A 12,990-nucleotide genomic window follows, 5' to 3' on the forward strand; every position below is an offset into this window, starting at 1 on the left:
CTAAGATTTATGGTAGTTCTTTGAATGCTTCCATCAAAGTTCCATCAATAGGAATGTGCGGTCAGCCTTCTTTTGATTAAATCAGTGGACATAACATAGTAACATTTACATGTCCTCTGACAGTTTTATTACTTTAACAACACAATAAATGGTCAAGATTTTAGACCCTTGAGAGATCTTCTAACTACATACCAGAGAATTTCATGTGAACCTAGCATGAACCATCTTATAAAATAGAACTTCATCTGCTTATTACCTAAATCTATCTATATTAGTGAAATGGAGCTGTGGTTCAGGTAATCAAATATGTATACACTGAGATAGGAACAACCTTCATATTTTTTCTGGAATTTATCTATGTAAGAAAATAAACGGAACCTATTACAAATATGAAAAAAATTAGCCTGATGTTCATTCTTATTAAGAATTTGAGTAAGCCATTTGTTCTCCCTTAGCCTCAAGTTCTTTAAAAAAAGTGGTCTTGGACTATATTCTTTCTGAGATATTGTGGTCAAATGATTATATGCCCAGGGATTTTAACCCTTGGCTGTGAATCAAAATCAACTGAGGGAATTTCGATTGAGCAGATTCAGGATAGAAGTTTGGTATATGTACTTTTAAGAAGTGCCACAAGTGATTGTGATACTCAGCCAGGATATGGAATGGTGATTCTGTGCTATTTGGTGCAAAGAACAAAATGGGACTCTCGAAGTCTACCTATTGCTTATAATTTATCTAAATTTCATATTTTGTGAAAAAATGTCAGTGGATATAACATTGGTAAAATAGCAGTGTATCTCATTAAAAGAAAAGATGCTCACAGTGTTATTGGTAGAAAAAATTATCAGAATGGACAGTGTACTAGTCAGCGTTCTCTAAAGAAACAGAACTAATATATATTTGTGCTTATGTATATATATACATATGTATATATTATTATTATTTTTTAAAGATTTATTTGACAGAGAGAGACACAGCAAGAGAGGAAACACAAGCAGGGGGGCGTGGGAGAGGGAGAAGCAGGCTTCCCGCTGAGCAGGGAACCCAAAGCAGGGCTCCATCCCAGGACCCTGGGATCATGACCTGAGCCAAAGGCAGACGCTTAACGACTGAGCCACCCAGGCGCCCCTATACATATGTGTGTGTGTGTGTGTGTGTGTGTGTGTATATAAATATATATATACACACATACCACACACACAAACACTTACATATGATGTTTCTTTTTCCTTCCTGCATATACTGAATTTTAACTTTCTCCAGATTTGGTTACCTTAGGTAATACCATTACTACTTTGTTTTTTTAAAGGCTTTGAAAGTCTCTTGGGCCTATAAAAGCCACAGGGCTCTCAAAAAGTAATACTCAGGTTTTGATGTGCATAAGAATAATCTAAAGACCATGTAAAATGCAGATTTTCAGCTTCATTTCTAGAAAATTCTGATGCAGTTTATATGGGGAGAGGGTGCCCACAAATCTGCATTTTAAAGGAGCTGCAGTTTCTCTCTGGTTTGCTCAATAACTATTCTATATTGATGCATCATAATTCAATATGCACTTTAAAGAAAACCTTAACCTTTGGGGTGCCTGCGTGGCTTAGTTGGTTAACTGGCTGACTCTTGATTTCAGCTCAAGTCATCATCTCAGGGTTGTAAAATTGAGCCCCGCATCAGGCTCTGTGCTGAGCATGGAGCCTGCTTAAGTTTCTCTCTCTCCCTCTGCCCCTCCTCGCTGACCCCGCTAGCACACTTGCTCACTCTCAAAAAAAAAAAAAAAAAAAAAACAACCCCCCCAAAACTAAACCTTTTATTTTGGAATATTAGATTTATAAAACACTTGCAGAGATTGTATGGAGAGTTCCCATGTATTCTTTTCATCCAGCTTTCCCTAATGTTAATATGTTATGTAACACTTATGTTAAAACTTAAAAAAAAATTGGTAATTGCTGGGGTGCCTGGGTGGCTCAGTCAGTTAAGCGTCCTACTCTTGGTTTTTGGCTCAGATCATGATCTCAGGGTCGTGAGATGGAGCCCCACGTCAGGGTCGTGAGATTGAGTTCTGTGTCGGGCTTGCACTCAGCATGGAGTCTGCTTGAGATTCTTTCCCCCTCTCTATCCCTCCACCCCTGCTCCTCCCCCCCTTTCTCTCTCTAAAATAAATAAATTAAATCTTTAAAAAATGGTATATTGCTTTTAGCTTCTCTCAAGACTTTATTCAGATTTGTAGATTTTTTTTACAGTAATATACTTTTTCTGTTCCAGAATCCAATCCAGTATATCACATTGAATTAACTTGTCATCATTTATCTTCAGTGGTCTTTGACAGGTTCTTAGCTTTTCCTGTTTCCGCATGACCTTTGAGAAGTATTCCCCATGACCTTTGAGAAGAATGATTTTGAGAACTATTGGGCCAAGTATTTTGTAGAGTGATCCTGAATTTGGGTTTGTTAGGTGTTTTTCTCATGATTGACCAGGATTCTGGTTTTTAGGGAAGAACATCGTAAAAGTGAAATGTCTTTCTTATCACGTTGTTTTGGGGGGTACATGATACTAGCATGACTTATAACTGGTGATGTTAACCTTGATTACTTAGTTAAGGTGAAGTCTGCCAGATTTCTTCACTGTAAAGAAAGTTAGTATTGTTCCCTTTACTTTTTTTTTTTTAAGATTTTATTTATTTGACGCAGAGAGTGAGAGCACAAGTAGGGGGAGCATCAGGGGGAGAGGGAGAAGCAGACTCCCCGCTGAGCAGGGAGCCTGTTGTGGGGCTCAATCCCAGGACCCCAGGATTACGACCTGAGGCCAAGGCAGATGCTTAACCAACTGAGTGATCCAGGCACCCCAGTATTATTCCCATTATCTTTTTGAATCAAGTCCATACTCTGAGGATGGTGTTTAAGACCCACATCCTAAAGGGAGGAGTATCTACATAAATTATTTTAAATTCTTTCCAAAAAAAGATTAGTACCTTCTTCCCCATTTATTTATGTATTCACTTATGTATATCAATTTGGACTCATGGACATTTATTTTGTATTGTGCAATAATTTTAAAATTTAGTTAATTATATTGCTCAAATTGTTCTAACTTAGGCTATCTGGTTCTCCTTTAGTTGGCTCCCATGTTCTTTGATCTGCCTCTGTTCTTTTGCTTTTTGAGCACTTCGTGTTTTTGGCACTATGTAATGCTCCAGGTTCATCTTGTATTTTCATTGCCCCAGTCCTAGAATTAGTCATTTCTCCAAGGATGTCTTGGATGTTTTTGTTTTCTGTTATTTTGGAGAATGCTATTTAGAAACCAGTGTCTGGATGCTGGATGTGCTTGTTGCTCCTTGGGGGTCATTGTTTCTAGTCTCTTGGCAGACAGAGATGAAATATATGCATGTAAACTAACTGATATATACACACATATCTATAATCATTTCTTTAGGTATCTATCTCTATACATACTAAACATGAGTTTATACTGATGTCTATGACTCTAATCCAGCATTGTACAGTTCATTCTAGCCTTCTCTCTTTGCTTATTTGTAACTTCTTTTACTAATAGTGAGGAACCTGACTCACTTCATTTACCATTTATTTACTTGTTTAGTCTTAGCTTGAATGTAGTTTCATATTTTTTTCTGAAGATTTTATGTATTTATTTGTCAGAGAGAGAGAGAGCACATAAGCAGGGGGAGTGGCAGGCAGAGGGAGAAGCAGGCTCCCCGCTGAGCAGGGAGCCCGATGTGGGACTCCATCCCAGGACTCTGGGATCATGACCTGAGCCAAAGGTGGACGCTTAACTGACTGAGCCACCCAGGCATCCCTGTAGTTTCATATATTTAAACCATACCCCTGTGAGAAACAAACTTACCAACTAAGATTGTGTTTATGTGCAGTTACTTTGTGTTTAGTCTTACATTTCCCAATCAAAACATCATTTTCCAAAGTCACTTATGTCAGCTCCTTTTTCTCAGTGCAGTTATATCATATATAGGTAATACAGTTAGATTTATTTGGCACAGGCTACATTCCATCCTGGGATACTATGATTTTTTTTTAATTGCATACATTAAAATTTACCCTGTGATATACTGTTCTGTAGGTTTTGACAAATGCATAGAATCATGTATTTTCCACCTAATAATGTAAAGAACAGTTGCATCACCCTAAAAATTTCCGAGTCCCCTTTGTAGTCAGTCAGTTCCTCCCAACCCCTGACAAATACTGATTTGTTTTCCATCCCTATAATTTGTTTTTTTCCAGAATATTAAATAAATAGAATCATACAATATGTAGGCTTTTGGAATTGGTATCTTTGACTTAGTAATATTTAAGATGCATCTGGTATGAATCAATTGTTTCTTTTTATCACTTTTATCCATTGTTTCCAAATCCAAATCTGTTTATCCATTCATTTGTTGAAGGACAATTTGGTTATTTCCAGTTTAGGACAATTATAAATAAAGCTGCTATAAATATTTGTGTAGGTTTTTGTGTGAATATAGATTTTCAATTCACTGGGGAGTATGAATGTTGGATCCTATAGCAAGACAGTTTTGCTCTATAAGAAATTGCCAAACTGTTTCCAAGTAAATGTATTATTTTACATTCCCACTAGCAATGAATGTGATTTCCTGTTGTATTAAATCTTCATCACCATTTGGGATTGCCAGTTTTTAGATTTTAGCTATTCTACTAGGTGTGTAGTGATAGCTCATAGTGGCATTATTTGTATTACCCTAATGAAAAATGATGAGCATCTTTTCATATATTTGCTTGCTATATGTATATCTTCCTTGGTGAATACATATATTCACTAGGTTGTTTGATTTCTTATTGTTGACCTTTTACGAGTACTTTATGTATCCTGGATATGAGTCCTTTATACATTATATTCTTGAAAGGTGGAAAAAGATGAAGTGGCCATAAGGTACAAAAACTGTTTTTAATGAACAGTCGTATGAAAAATTTTGAAGATACCCAATTCAACTTTAGTGTATTTTGTTTTAAAATTTTTAATCTATTTTTTAAGTTTTTATTTAAATTCCAGTTAGTTAACATACAGCATAATATTAGTTTCAGGTATACAATATACTGATTCAACACTTCCATACAACACTTGCTGCTTATCACAAGTACATTCCTTAATCCTGGTCACCTATTTAACCTGTCCCCCTCCCCCCAACCTTCCCTCTGCAAACCATCAGTTTGTTCTCTATAGTTAAGAGTCTCTTTTCATGGTTTACCTCTCTCTCTCTTTTCCCCTCTGCTTATTTCTTAAATTCTACATATTAGTGAAATCATATGGTATTTGTCTTTCTCTGACTGACATATTTCACTTAGTGTAATACTCTCTAGCTCCATCCACGTTGTTGCAAATGGAAAGATTCCATTCTTTATTTTGGCTAAGTAATATTCCATTTACTTATATATATATATATATATATAACATCTTCTTTATCTATTCATCAGTTGAAGGACACTTGGGCAGTTTCCATGGTCTGGCTATTGTAGATAATGCTGCTATAAACATTTGGGTGCGTGTATCACTTTGAAATGGTATTTTTGTGTTTTTTGGGTAAATACCTAGTAGTACAAATACCTAGTACCCTAGTAGATCATAGGGTAGTTCTATTTTTAACTTTTTGTGGAACCGCCATACTGTTTTCCACAGTGGCTGCAACAGTTTGCACTTTTACCAACAATGCAGGAGGGTTCCCCCTTCTCCACTTCCTCACCAACACCTGTTGTTTCTTGTGTTGTTGATTTTGGCCACTCTGACTTGTGGGAGGTGATACCTCATTGAAGTTTTGATTTGTAGGTCTCTGATGATCAGTGATGTTGAGCATCTTTTTATGTGTCTATTTGCCATCTGCATGTCTTCTTTGGAAAAATGACTATTCATGTTTTCTGCCCATTTTTAATTGGATTATTCATTTTTGGGGTATTGAGTTTTATAAGTTCTTTATATATTTTGGATACTAACCCTTTAATGGGTCATTTGCAAATATCTTCTTCCATTTCATAGGTTACCTTTTAGTTTTGTTGATTTTTTCCTTCGCTGTGCAGAAGCTTTTTATCTTGATGAAGTCCCAAAAGTTTATTTTTACTTTTGTTTCCCTTGCCTCAGGAGACTTATGTAGAAGTTGCTATGACCAATGTCACAGAGGTTGCTGCCTGTGTTCTCCACTAGGATATTTATGGTTCCATGCCTCACATTTAGATCTTTAGTCCATTTTGAATTTGCTTTTGTGTATGGTGTAAGAAAGTGGTCCAGTTTCATTCTTCTTCATGTTGCTGTCCAGTTTTCCCGACACCATTTGTTGAAGAGATTGTCTTTTTCCCATTTGATATACTTTCCTACTTTGTCGAAGATTAACTGACTCTAGTTGTGGGTTCATTTGTGGGTTTTCTATTATGCTCCATGGATTTATGTGTCTATTTTTGTGCCAGTACCATACTGTGTTGATCACTACAGCTTTGTAATGTTCCTTGAGGTCCGGAATTGTGATGCTTCCAGCTCAGCTTTTCTTTTTTCAAGGTTTCTTTGGCTATTCAGGGTCTTTGTGGTTTCATATAAATTTTAGGATTGTTTGTTCTAGCTCTGTGAAAAATGCTGGTGGTATTTTGATAGGGATTGCCTTAAATGTGTAGATTGCTTTGGGTTGTATAGACATTTTAACAATATTTGTTCTTCCAATCCATGAGCATGGAATGTCTTTCCATTTCTTTGTGTCACCTTCAGTTTCTTTCATCTATCAATGTTTGACAGTTTAGGTTTCTTCCTAGGTATCTTATTATTTTTTGTACAATTGTAAATGGGATTGCTTCCTTGAATTCTCTTTCTGCTGCTTCATTATTGGTGTATAGAAATCCAACAGATTTCTGTATGTTGATTTTGTATCCTGACTTTACTAAATTCATGTACCAGTTCTAGCAGTTTTTTGGTGGAGTCTTGTGGGTTTTCTATATTAGAGTATCAAGTCATCTGCAAATAGTGAAAGTTTGTATTCCTTGCTGATTTGGATGCCTTTTATTTCATTTTGTTGTCTGATTGCTGAGGCTAGGACTTGCAGTATTATGTTATAAAACAGTGATGAGAGTAGACATCCCTGTCTTGCTACTGACCTTAGAGGAAAAGCTCTCAGTTTTTCCTCACTGAGGATGATATCACCTGTGGGGTTTTCATAGATGGCTTTATTATGTTGAGGTATGTTCCCTCTAAACCTACTTTATTGAGGGTTTTTATCATGAATGGATGTTTGTCAAGTGCTTTTTCTGCATCTATTGAGAGGATCATATGGTTTTCATCCTTTCTTTTATAAATGTGGCATATCATATTGATTGATTTGTGAATATTGAACCACCCTTGCAACCCAGGAATAAATCCCACCTGATCTTGGTGAACGAATTTATTAATGTATTGTTGGATTTGGTTTGCTAGTATTTTATTGAGAATTTTTGCGTCCATGTTCATCAGGGATATTGGCCAGTAATTGTCTTTTTTAATGGAGACCTTCTCTGGTTTTGGTATCAGGGTAATGCTAGCCTCATAGAATGAGTTTGGAAGTTTTCCTTCCTTTTATATTTTTTGGAATAGTTTGAGAAGAATAGGTATTAACTCTTCTTTAAATGTTTGGTAGAATTTGCCTGTGAAGCTGTCTGGCCCTGGACTTTTGTTTCTTGGGAGTTTTTTTGATAACTGATTCAGATTCTTTCCTGGTTATCAGTCTGTTCAAACTTTCTATTTCGTCCTGTTTCAGTTTTGCTAGTTTAAATGTTTTTAGGAATTTATCTATTTCTTCCAGGTTGTCCAATTTGTTGGTATATCATTTTTTATAATATTCTCTTATAATTGTTTGCATTTCTGTGGTGTTGGTTGCTATTTCTCCTTTCTCATTTGTGATTTTGTTTATTTGGGTCATTTCTCTTTTCTTTTTGATGAGTCTGGCTAGAGGTTTGTCAGTTTTATTAATTCTTTCAAAGACCCAGCTCCCAGATGCTCCCTGGTGGTCTAGTGGTTAGGATTTGGCTCTCTCAAAGAAACAGCTCCTACTTTCATTGATCTGTTCTATTGTGTTTTTAGTTTTGTATCATTTACTTCTGCTCTGACCTTTATTATTTCCTTCCTTCTGCTAGCTTTAGGCTTCTTTTTTTGACCCTTTTCTAGCTCCTACAGGTGTAATGGTAGGTTGTTTACTTGAGATTTTTCTTCCTTCTTGAGGTAAGCCTGTATTGGTATATACTTCCCTCTTAGGACCACTTTTGGGGCATCCCAAAGGTTTTGGACTGTTGTGTTTCCTTTTTCCCTCTGAGCAGGGAGCCTGATGAAGGGCTCAATCCCAGGACCCCAGGACCATGACCTGAGCCAAAGGCAGGCACTTAACTGACTGAGCCCCCCAGATGCCCCTAGACTATCATGTTTTTATTTTCATTTGTTTCCATGTATTTTTAAAATTTCTTCTTTGATTTCCTGGTTGACTCATACATTGTTTAGTAGCATGTTGTTTAACCTCCATGTATTTCTTTTCTTTCCAGAATTTTTCTTGTGGTTGACTTCTAGTTTCATAGCGATGCATGGTATGATTTTAATCTTTTTGTATTTGTTGAGGCTTGATTTGTGACCTAATATGTGATCTATTCTGGAGCATGTCCCATGTGCACTTGACAAGGATGTGTGTTCTACTTGTTTTAGGATAGAATGTCTTGAATATGTGTGTTCAGTCCATTTGGTCCAGTGTGTCATTCAAAGGCACTGTTTCTTTGTTGATTTTCTGTTTAGATCATCTGTCCATTGATGTAAGTGGGCTGTTAAAGCCCCCTACTATTTTTATATTATTGTAAATGAGTTCCTTTATGTTTTTTTCTGATAGTGTTACATATTTCTGTGTTTCCATGTTGAGTTCGTAAATATTTACAATTGTTAGATATTTTTGTTGGATTGTCCCCTTTATTATGATATAGTGCCCTTCTTTACCTCTTGTTATAGTCTTTCTTTTATCTAGTTCCTCCAATATAAATATTGGTACTCTGGCTTTCTTTTGACATCTGTTTGATAAATGTTTCTCCATCCCCTCACTTTCAATCTGCATGTGTCTTTACGTCTAAAATGAATCTCTTGTAGGCAACATGCAGATAGGTCTTATTTTTTATCCATTCTGACACCCTACGTTGATTGGAGTGTTAAGTCCATTTACATTCAAAGTAATTATTGATAGATATGTATTTAGTTCCATTTTATTACTTGTTGGTGTTTCTGGAGATGTTACCTGATTCTTTCTTATCTTTGTCACTTTTGGTCTCTCCTTTGCACTCAAAGAGTCCCCTTTAATATCTCTTGCAGGACTGGCTTATTGGTCACGAACTCCTTTCACTTTTGTTTGTTTGGGGAAATTCTATCTCTCCTTTTACTCTGAATGATAGCCTTGCTGAATACAGTATTGTTGGCTGCAGATTTTTCCCATTCAACACTTTGAATATATTGTGCCACTTTCTTCTGGCTTGCCAAGTTTCTGTTGAGAAATTTCCAGCTAGCCTTATGGGTCTTTCCTTGTAAGTTAAGGACTTCTTTTGTCTTGTTGCTTTTAAGACTTTTTCTTCATCACTATATTTTACAAATTTAATTACAATATGTCTTGTTGTTGACCTGGTTTTGTTGATTTTGATAGGAGTTCTCTATGCCACCTGGATCTGGATGTCTGTTTCCTTCCCCTGATTAGGAAAGTTTTCAGCTATATTTCCTCAAAAAATGTTTCTTCCCCCTTTTCTCTCTCTTCCTCTTCTGGGACTCCTGGAATATGAATGTTATTATATTTGATGGGGTCACTGAGTTCCCTAAGTCTGTTCTCAGGTTGCATAATTCTTCTTTGTCTCTTTTGTTCAGCTTCGTTATTTTTCATTATTTTGTCTTCTCAGTCACTGATTTATTCCTCTGCTTCTTCCAGCCTGGTGTTCATTACATCAAGCCTGTTTCCAATCTCATTTATTGTATTCTTCATCTCTTATTGATTCTCTTCTCTTTAATCTCTGTGGTAAGGGTCTCCCTGAAGTCTTCTATTCTTTTCTCAAGCCCAGTGAGTAGCCTTATGATTGTTGGTTTAAATTCTCCATCAGGCATATTACTTATATCTGTTTTGCTTGGATCTCTGGCTGTGGCCTTATCTTGTTCTTTCATTTGGATAAAATCCTGTGTCTTGGAGTTTTGTTTAAGTTTCTGACTTCTTCTCCACGTTAGAAAAGCCAATTATGTTTCCTCCTGAAAGTAATGGCTTTATGAAGAGTTCATGTATTGTCCAGGGCCTGGAGTTTCAGCGAGTGTCTCCCAGGTGTGCCGCCTGCATTTTGCTATTGTGTTTTGGCTGCCCTATCCTTTAGGGCAGTTGTCTTCAGAGGCTCTCCTTGCCTGCAGTGGGCAGTGTTTGGTCCTTAGAATGAATGTGGTGAGTTTTAACTAAGTGTGCTCTGGTGTGTTTGTGAGATGAACCTGATACTACTTTCATGAGAACTGAGGCTCTGCAGAATACTCTGGTTGGGAGACATGGTGTGGTCAGGGAGTTGTGATGGTCTTCTGAGGGAGAGACCTACTGTGTTGGGACTGAGGCAAGCTTGGTTGAGAGAGGCAGTCCCAACAGAGTGCAGGCGGGTGGTGCTTGGTATCAGCAAGTTAGGCAGCCAGTATGAAGTACTGCACTGCCTCCCTCACGTGGCTCTGTGTTTGTGCTGAGGGGTGGGGAAGGGAAATGGCACCGGCCAACATAGAGAAAGGTGTCTCCATGTATGCTGCCTTTTAGGGAAGCCCTCCTAAAAGAGTGAATAATCTTCCCTGTGAGCATCAGGCACTCTTCAGATCACTGTTTCCATGCTGTCTGCCTCTGGGTTTTTTTTGCCTGCCTTCTCTCCATGAGCAGTGCCCATAGGCTGTATCCCAGCTAAGCCCACTGACCTTCAAAACTCCAGACTCTAAGCCTCACTGGTTGCAAAAACTCAAGAGAATTCAGCCCCTCTCATTTTTCAAGCCAGCAGCTTTGGGGAAGTATTCTTTTTGTGCATTCCCCTGTATGCTATTCTCTGCTATTCTCTCTTGCCCTTTTCTGTGACCCCATAGCTCCCTCCCCTCTGCAGAACCTATAATTCCCTTCTCCCCTAAATCATGTCTACACACTTCCTAGCTTTTTTGATGTGGCTTCTTCTCTCCATTTACCTGTGGAGTTCTGTCAGTCTTCAGGTGGATTTCAGGGGTATTTAGGATGATTTGATAGTTATCTAGTTGTGTTCTTACAACGAGAAGAGGGGAGGGATCCTCTTACTCTGCTGCCATCTTCCCTCTCTCCAACTTTATTATATTTTATTTTATTTATTTTATTTTTTATTGTTATGTTAATCACCATATATTACATCATTAGTTTTTGATGTAGTGTTCCATGATTCATTGTTTGTTCATAACACCCAGTGCTCCATGCAGAATGTGCCCTCTTTAATACCCATCACCAGGCTAACCCATCCCCCTACCCTCCTCCCCTCTAGAACCCTCAGTTTGTTTTTCAGAGTCCATCATCTCTCATAGTTCATCTCCCCCTCTGACTTACTCCCCTTCATTCTTCCTCTCCTGCTATCTTCTTTTTCTTTTTTCTTAAAATATGTTGCGTTATTTGTTTCAGAAGTACAGATCTGTGATTCAACAGTCTTGCACAATTCACAGCGCTCACCGTAGCACATACCCTCCCCAATGTCTATCACCCAGCCACCCCATCCCTCCCACCCCCAACCACTCTAGTCACAGTTTGTTTCCTGAGATTAAGAATTCCTCATATCAGTGAGGTCATATGATACATGTCTTTCTCTGATTGACTTATTTCACTAAGCATAACACCCTCCAGTTCCATCCACGTCGTTGCAAATGGCAAGATCTCATTCCTTTTGATGGCTGCATAATATTCCATTGTGTATACATAGCACATCTTCTTTATCCATTCATCTGTCGATGGACATCTTGGCTCTTTCCACAGTTTGGCTATTGTGGACAAATTTATTATATTTTAGATAAATACTCCCACTAGCTACTAGTTAGAGTATTGTTATAGGAAATAGTTAAAGCATTGCCTCTTGAATTTAACACAAAGTGTATAGAATTTCTCCAAATAAGAGGGTTAAAGTATACCTATTTCAAAATCTGCCTTACCAATTTAATATTATGAAATCTACTAAATGTACTGAGACTTTAAAGAACATTCTTAAAATCAATAAATGAAAATATTTGTGAGATATAATTAGATCTCTAAGGTTTTTCTTCCCCTTTGTGCATTGACTGTAGCTTAGTTCTGATTATAATTATACTATATAAAATAGCAATATTATACTGAATGCTTATTCTGTGCCTGACACTATGCAAAATCATGTTATGTAGATTATCTTGATTTATACATAATCCATTTGTTTGATTTCATCAAAAACTTAATAAATATTGTGTCTAGTTTACAGAGGAGGAGCCAGAGGCAAAAGAGGCAATTATCATGCCTTATTTACAAGAAGGGCTAAGGCATACTTGCTAGTAATGCTAGAAAACGTTTCATCTATATCCAACAAGGGAAATGAAAAACATTCCCTTGATAAGATAAACACATTCAAAACAATTTATTCTGTCAAGAAAAAGATGGCAAAAGAATAATCCAAAATGAATTTGTCTATATTTAAAATCTTTAAAAAAAACCCAGCTTTATCATAGGCATTGTATAAGCATCATAAAAGAGATAAAAATTTAACTATCATTCATGGAAAAATTAAAGTCTGCAATTGGATCTATAGAGTGAGAAATATAACTCCATGACATTAATTACCTACTGCTTAAAAAAGAGTCTTAATTTTCAGGGTCTAATGTATTTATTTTTATTTCTTTGGAACTTTCTTTTCTTCTTATAGATCATATTGTGCTACCAGTGTTTAAAATTCTCATATCATTACTTCATTAAAAAAGTAATTTTGTTAAAGCCCTTCTTATAGAATTTTAAAA

This window comes from Callorhinus ursinus, unplaced genomic scaffold (genome assembly GCF_003265705.2).
Source record: "Callorhinus ursinus isolate GAN/ISIS: 27379988/994484 unplaced genomic scaffold, GSC_fseal_2.0 scaffold16, whole genome shotgun sequence".
NCBI classification, from domain to species: domain Eukaryota; kingdom Metazoa; phylum Chordata; class Mammalia; order Carnivora; family Otariidae; genus Callorhinus; species Callorhinus ursinus.